At 43.0% G+C, this 7,799-nt stretch overlaps 1 long non-coding RNA gene across 5 annotated transcripts in view; it reads right to left on the bottom strand.

Moving 5' to 3' along the window:
- Positions 1-1,423: 1,423 nt before the first annotated feature.
- The window catches only part of LOC113989144, a 20,558-nt gene continuing 14,182 nt past the window's right edge, over positions 1,424-7,799 (bottom strand). For 4 of the 5 annotated variants that reach the window (XR_003541143.2, XR_003541142.2, XR_003541141.2 and 1 more), the window contains one exon: positions 5,518-5,852. This is a non-coding gene — a long non-coding RNA (uncharacterized LOC113989144). Of the gene's footprint in view, positions 1,626-5,517; positions 5,853-7,799 lie in introns of those variants that run through there. The other variant, XR_005563067.1, reaches the window with a different exon arrangement.

Genomic DNA, 7,799 nt, shown 5'->3' with positions numbered 1-7,799 from the left:
AACAAAGGGGAGAGAATCCTTGGATGGAGCCAGAGGGGAGGGGGACTGTGTCTTGTATTCTATCTCGACAACTTGTTTATGGTGCTCCTTTGTTTTGGAGTTTGGAGGTGGGCTTTGGGGCTTGTATTTTTTTTTTTTTTTAAATGACTCGATTTTCCTTAAGTACAGAAGATGATGCAATGATATCATGTTTGCAGGCAGCTGTGCTGGCCATCACCTCTGCATGCTCATACCAGATGTAAATCTGCCCAGAAAGCCCAGGGCTAGCCAGACATCTGAAGCAGATGGGAATGCAGGAGGTGGCAGGGTGGGTGTGTGCTGTCAGATCTGCTAGAGTGACACTTGCATCCTCCTTTATTGCTCACACACTGACTGCCTACAAATCACTTGTAATTCGGATAATTATACTGCTGTTCAGCTCTGGTACTCTGCTTTTAATGCTCTGTGTCTTGCTCACCTCCCTCTACTAAGATTACACTGGTTTTTAGGAAGGGCAGTTAAAAAGCTGTCACAGAAACTGAAGCTGAGGCATCTAGGAAAGTGCAAGATGTTCCCTTCCCTAAACACATGAAGCAGAATAAAAATGAAGAACAGATCTGACAGCACAGTTTGCATTTCCCATTATTATTTGCACTCTCTGCATGTTGTGGATTGCAAGGGAAAATAAGCTGCTCTGAAACCTCTTTTCATTGCTCCCAAACAGTCTTGTTGGTCCATGTATCCAAACCTCTCATTACTCAGCCAGACACTTCTACTGTTTTCACCTCCTTGCTTTGTTTATCCATGATAACATGACTGAGTGCATTTCTGCCTTACCATGCAAGTAGGTGTTATGATTTATGCTTTGTTTTCTTAAATAGCCTCCTACAACACACTCCTTTGTCTTCAAAACACAATCCCCTCTGTGCTTCTATTTTCTCCCAGGCACCAGCTGAGGTACCACTCACACTGTCATTGCTCTAACTCCTGAAGTCTAATCCCAGCACAAGAAAGATGTGGACCTGTTGGAGTGAGTCCAGAGGAGGCCAAGGAGATGCTCCAAGGGCTGGAGCCCCTCTGCTCTGCAGCCAGGCTGGGAGAGCTGGGGGGGTTCCCCTGGAGAAGAGAAGACACCTGAGAGCCCCTTGCAGGGCCTAAAGGGGCTCCAGGAGAGCTGGAAGGGGACTAGGGACAAGGGATGGAGGGACAGGACAAGGGGGAATGGCTTCCCACTGCCAGAGGCAGGGATAGATGGGAGATTGGGAAGGAATTCCTGCTGTGAGGGTGGGGAGGCCCTGGCACAGGGTGCCCAGAGAAGCTGTGGCTGCCCCTGGATCCCTGGAAGTGTCCAAGGCCAGCTTGGATGGGGCTTGGAGCAACCTGGGCTAGTGGAAGGTGTCCCTGCCCATGGCAGGGGTGAAGTGAAATGAGCTTTAAGGTCCCTTCCAACCCAAACCAGTCTGGGATTCTGTAAGTGAGGCAGCCTGCTGGAATTACTTAGGACTCACTGAGAGCTGTCTGCCAGCCACAGCCTGGATATAACATTGATTGAGAGGCCATGGAGAGAGCGTGAGGGCTCAGTCTTCAAACCTCTTCAGTCCTTGTCCTTTTTACTAAAGCATTTGGGAGTAGAAATCCTTGTCCATCTGGAATAGAATGGAAATGACATTTCCACCCGACTAGCCCAAATTGTATGTTTTTTAGCCCATGCAAACCTGAGTGTGAACTGACAACTTTATAGATAAAAATAATAAAATGTCATCCTTCAAACCAATGATTCTTTACCATTGAACTTTACATGGAATGAAATCATTGTGTTCTGCAGTATGCCCATAGCAACTTCAGGTTGTAACTAGTGCTAACCTGTGATTTTGCTGGTTTACAAGTCAAAACAAGAGAAATCTTCATGATACAGTACAAGAATTTCCCAAACAGGTAAAAATTATGTGCCTTTACAGATGAAAAAAAGTATCAGAAATTACTTACTTGCCAGGCACTGCTGGAATAAAGGACAGTAAATAGAGGACTGGTACACTGTACTTACCATTGGATACACACTTCTCCATTAGATCTGCTATTCCCAAGCACATGGATAGTATTTACATTACAGATTAACTATACTTGGAAATGAAAACATTCCGAAAACTTTGTCACTAGGTAAATGTTCAAGTTAAATTTCAAACCCTTTTGTCCAGTTCATTACGTCCAACTGGGCAATGTTTTCCTGTTAAACATCTTTCTGAACTGGTTTTGCTCTGCTTCATTATTCCTAAACAATCCCTAGAGGAAGTTCAAAGGATAAGGGTTTATCATGTCTCTCCAAATACAAACGCCTCTCTTAAACTGTGCTGTCGTAACAGTCACGAGGTCTCCCAGCTCAGTTAGTGCATGTGGTCAGAAACAAGAAAAATATTGTACTTATAAGCTTTGGAACTTATAAGCACAAAGAGTCAAAGCTGATCACAGGCTACCTAAATTCAGTTAGCCCAGAGCCTGCCTAAGAAAGGTCTGCTCTGCCCCAGGTAAGTGCAGTGACCTATGTGGGAAGCAAAGACAGAGATATTTTTTTTCCCCTTTTATTTGCCTGCCCTTCATCTTCAGATGAAGCCTCTTGACCTTCTTTGTAAGAGGCCACTTCATACCCTTGTGTATTAAATACTTTCAGCTTTACTCAGAGTTTACTGTTTTGTAACAAAACCTCCTCAAAGCATTCAAGGAATGGAAAGAGAATGTTGTAGTAATAAGGCAGAATTCTTTTTCTCTGACAGAAAGACCCAGCAAGTTTATATTGCTCCATCACTATAAGACTAAAAAAATTTTGGTTCCACTCAACCAAAACTTTCGTAACCTACATTCATGTTTTTTATTTGTCCTGGAATCTGACCCCTTCAGCCTGTCACAGATCTGCTTTTTCAACATCTAATGCCATTAATAATTAGGTATCTCAGTTCTCTGACCGTGAGAACTAAATTATATGTACCACAGAACATCCTGCTTGCCTCAGAAATCTTTTTATCTCTTAGTTATCTCCTCATCGCCGTCATTATAAAAATGGATATGGATTTGAAAATGGGTCATGCAAAAAAAACCTTCCACAAATGATGCCCCAAGACATAATCAGAACCCCTAAATCTCTATATTTCAATGGGTTCAGTGGAGCTATAGTGACTTTAGTAATTCTTTTTTATGGCAGTCAGTGATCAGAAAATACTTCTGCATATTCAGGAATGCTTCATCTCTCGTTCCTTACACACTGTAATAGTTTATTTTTCAATTTATACTTACAAGTTGGGTCTCAGGAGGTTAGTGGTATTTTCACATATCCATATAAGCTCTAAGTTTCTTAAATGTAGTGTCATGAATAATTGTCATCACTCAAGAGGCATGTAAAGCCTACCGAGTTCTTTTCAAAAAAATTGAATAACCCTTATCTCACACCAGGGATTTCTTGGTTTTAAGTGTCTCCAATTAATTACTGCTGCCTTGTAGACTCATAAACTATCCAATATTTCCTGGAGAGACGTAGAGGCAGAATTCTTTCAGACAAGCACATCCAGAAAACAACCCTTGCTCAGTACAGATAATGCTTCCCACTGACTGTGCTAATGTTTCTTACATCTTCAACAGCTACAGCCTTGAAAGTATTTGTAACTTTTTTATCTTCCCTTTTCCCCCCCCTTTCCCATGGTGTCATATGAGATCTGACTGTGTATCATTAACTGTTTGACATGTCCTGGATATCATTTGGAACCAGGCTGTTTTCATGTGAAATCATTTTGAAGGATTTTAAATAAGAAGCTCTTACTCCATCTACTAAATCTGGTTTATGTTACTTCACCTTTCAAACTGCCCAAACACATGACATCTCCTGAAAATTAACAAGGTATATACTGTGAGGTGATACCTAATTTAGTTTATCCTATGAAAGTCTGATCAGCTCCCACAGAAATAAATTAAAAACACTGTGTTGACCTAACAAAAATTAGATTTGACCCTAAAAGGGCAGGACTCTGCTTACATGAACAGAGAGAACATGGTATTTCTATCAGTCTTTAAAGTGAGAATGAAAATTCAGGAATCTCTTATTAGAGAGAAGGAGAGAGATAAGGACATCATTCCAGTGAAGTCAGCAGAGATAAACTGATAAAACTGCTTTCAGGATGAATTCTGACAAATGAAGCAAAGCCAGAGTAGCTGTTACAGCCTCAGGTTAAAATCAAGACACAAAATAAAGATGTTTTGCGTGATAGAGACCGTTTATAACCATAAGGACATACATTCAGCTCAGCACTTTCATCTTTTCCCTTTTATACTTGCATTTATGATCTCACCTGGGTTTCCCACCCTGGATTTCTTCACAGCCATTTCTTCACATGCTGTACTCTGTGCTTAGGGATTTTGGGAGCTGCTACGGATTCTGCTTGGAGAGTGCATGTGTCAGTGCCCATGGAGCACTGCAGCAGTGCTGTCACCCGGATTTTAAACTTTTGAAACAGTACTTCATCTAGGGATAAAATTCCCTTGTCTGCCTTGGCAGGGGTCCAGAGCTCTTCCTGTGCTCTGCATACAGTCTTCCTGAAGTCTCTGACATGCTTTTGCTCTCCTGGATCTTCCAGAGGGAAGAACAGCAGCTCAAAAGTGGAGTTACTCTGTGCTGTTGCCCTGGCTGGGACTGGGAACTTTGGGGTTTCTGTGACCAGCTCAGAAACCCTTTCTGGAGGCTTCCCCACAGCACAGGCCAGGCTGAAGCTGCTGCTGCCTGGGGAGTGTGAAATGAAGGGCACCCCTTGGTCCCCCCTCCTCATCTAAAACTCTGCCCTGCTGATCTCTAGAAGGATCATTACTGTGCACCTGCAGCAACCCTGGAAGGAAGCTGGCCCTCCCAATGGGAGCAGGCGTCACCAGGAAATGACGAAGCAGCACCTATTAAACCTGCACATTCTTTTATATTTAGAAAAGACAGAGAAAACCTATCCAGAATCTGGACTTCTGCTAAGTCACAGAATCGTAGAATCGTCAAATGGTTTGGATTGGAAGGGACCTTAAAGCCCATCCAGTCCCACTCCCTGCCATGGACAGGGACACCTTCCACCAGCCCAGGTTGCTCCAAGCCCTGTCCAACCCGGCCTTGGACACTCCCAGGGATCCAGGGGCAGCCACAGCTTCTCTGGGCAGCCTGTGATCCTGCTCTAAGACTAGTTGCCCCCACTAAAGAAAATAAAGTTGCTGACCCTACAGGCAGATGAAATGCTTTCTCTAGTTAATTGATATGGTTTTGCAAGTGAAAAAGCGTATTGGGTGTGAAGCCCAGTTGCTTTTTGGTGAAACAGTTCCCGTAAGTGTAAAATTCAAAGACAGAAAAAAACCCCATGTTCACTTCAACACTGAGGTTCTTCATTAAAACATAAAATACATTAAGCGTGGAACATAAATATTACTTTTAGAAGAAAGGGAAAATGAGGCTCCATTAGGAAAGACAGTGAATAAGGAAATATAACTGAGATGGATTTGATTAATAGATTAGGAATGACAAAATAATCCAAGTAATGTTTATTTTCCCAGCATTAAGTAACCTTAATTACATTCTACTTCTCTAATAGATGTTTGCCACAGGGCATTTATCCACCATGTTGAACAGTAAATTTATGTATTTCTTTATGTAAGTCTCAGTATCAGCAGTCTATTTTCAAAAGCAACATTAAGGTCATGTAAAGTTCTATATTTAGGGTCTGTGCCAGAGCCCACTGGAGCTGAATCCCACTGAATCCCCAGCACCAAAGTGAGCCTTGTTGATGTGAGATGTTCCACACTGGGGAGTGTAATTGCTCTCTGGTCTGTCTGCCATCCACAGAAATAGTGCATTTGCCACTTCTCTGTAGGTGAGAAAGTGAGTACCAAAATTATGACTCAAGGTCCCCACCAGGTTTTACAGCTCTACATATTTTTATATGTACACTTATATATGCATTTTACAAGGGCATGTAGTGATAGGACGAGGGATAATGAGGTTTAACTGAAAGAGGGTAGATTTCCATTAGCTATTGGAACTCAGAGCGGTTGGCCTTTGCTTCAGATTTTGCTGAGATTGGGTAGACAGGGTTTGGGCAGCTGCAAACCTTTCCTGGTCACTCCTGCTCTCCACAACCTCTCAGACATATCAAAGACTCATAGAATGGCTTAGGTGGGAAGAGACCTTGAAGATCATCCAGTCCCACCCCCTGCCATGGGCAGGGACACCTTCCACTAGCCCAGGCTGCTCCAAGCCCCATCCAAGCTGGCCTTGGACACTTCCAGGGATCCAGGGGCAGCCACAGCTTCTCTGGGCAGCCTGTGCCAGGGCCTCCCCACCCTCACAGAGGGACAAGGTAAGAGTCAACAGGAAGCATCTGAAACTGCGGTCCCATATTTGCAAATTCTCCATGTATTTTGCTCCATGAAAATAATTTGTGGAGGGAAAGAGATAATGGCTGTTTATGAAAGTGGCAGTGTTTGTTATCACTGTGAAATAAGAGTAAATCCCTAAAAAAGTAAAATTATCTAAATTATGGGAGAGGTGCTTGAACTCCACAGTGGTGACATTTCTAACTATAAATATTGGAATGAAGCAAACAAGTGAATAATCCCTTTCCACAAAGCACTGCTCATAACAGCTGACATTTTCAGGCCCTATTTCAGTGCCTTGCTGTATGTTAAATACTATTGCCACATTAAAATATAAATTTCAGCTTTGAAATGTTACAGAAATAACTCCTCATTCCCTTGAGGAACGATGTCACTGTCAATGGACTGCAAAGAAATAAGAAGACACCTGTACAGAGACAAAGAGAACTGGAGTAGGGTATTATAGTGCCCTTCTGGTGGAATCTGCATGGATTATTATTATTATTACTAATTATATTTTGTCTTTGTTGTATTGAGCCCATTGACTGCTGTGCATCCAGTTTTGGGCAGGGAACATCTGAGTTTGATTAGTAAGAAGTACTTTAAATATTTACTCTGCTACTACCAAAAGCCGTTTTGCATTTCAAAGGGATTCATTGTATTTATTCCCTCATTAAACAACCTATTTTTCAGCCGAAGACAGGTTTTGTATAGTGAAGTGTTAATACCTAAAACCAATATCTTCTTATGTTGAGGATGTTACCTGCTGATTAAAACAAGGATCCAGCTCAACTGGGCAAGTTGCTTCCCATCTCTCCGAGACACCAGCACTCAGGAGATGTGATTGATACCTGCTTCCTCTGTGCAAAGATGGGTGAGCTTTATTAGCTCTTTGTGAAGTTTAAATGAAAGATATTGATCCTTTGATGGGAGGAAGACCTTGTTCTTCCTCCCAGCCTAAAGTTCAGGTGTCACATCCTGAAGCTGGGGTAGTTGGGCTTTGGCCTATTGACCCACTGAGTCATGAAGGCACAAAGGCAAAATAAGCAGCGTGTAGGTGAGCATTTAAAGCTCCAAACCTCCACTGGGAAGGGTAAGCTGATGCAGGGTAAGCAGCTCCTATGAAGTTTAGCTTTCAGGCTGGATAATGCACCTCACACGCCAGACAGAGCAGCTCAGTCTGAGCTCGGCTGCCATGGAGGACTCGCCTCGGTCTGTCACCAGCCTGAAGGGGAAGGTCCTGCTACTGCGACACTTTTAGGGCTTAACTGGATGTTCTATTTTTATATTTATTCTCAGGAAGTATTTGCACAAGAGGTTACGAGCACAGGGAGTGACTGGCCGTGGCACTCAGTGCTCTGGGCTGGGTGACAAGGTGGGGATCAGGCACAGGGTGGACTCCGTGGTCTTGGAGGCCTTTTCCAACCTTAATGACTCTG

This window comes from Pipra filicauda, unplaced genomic scaffold (genome assembly GCF_003945595.2).
Source record: "Pipra filicauda isolate LSUMZ 115617 unplaced genomic scaffold, ASM394559v2 scaffold185_size1782982_pilon, whole genome shotgun sequence".
In the NCBI taxonomy this organism is placed as follows: Eukaryota; Metazoa; Chordata; class Aves; order Passeriformes; family Pipridae; genus Pipra; species Pipra filicauda.
This window is presented reverse-complemented; position numbering and strand designations above follow the sequence as displayed.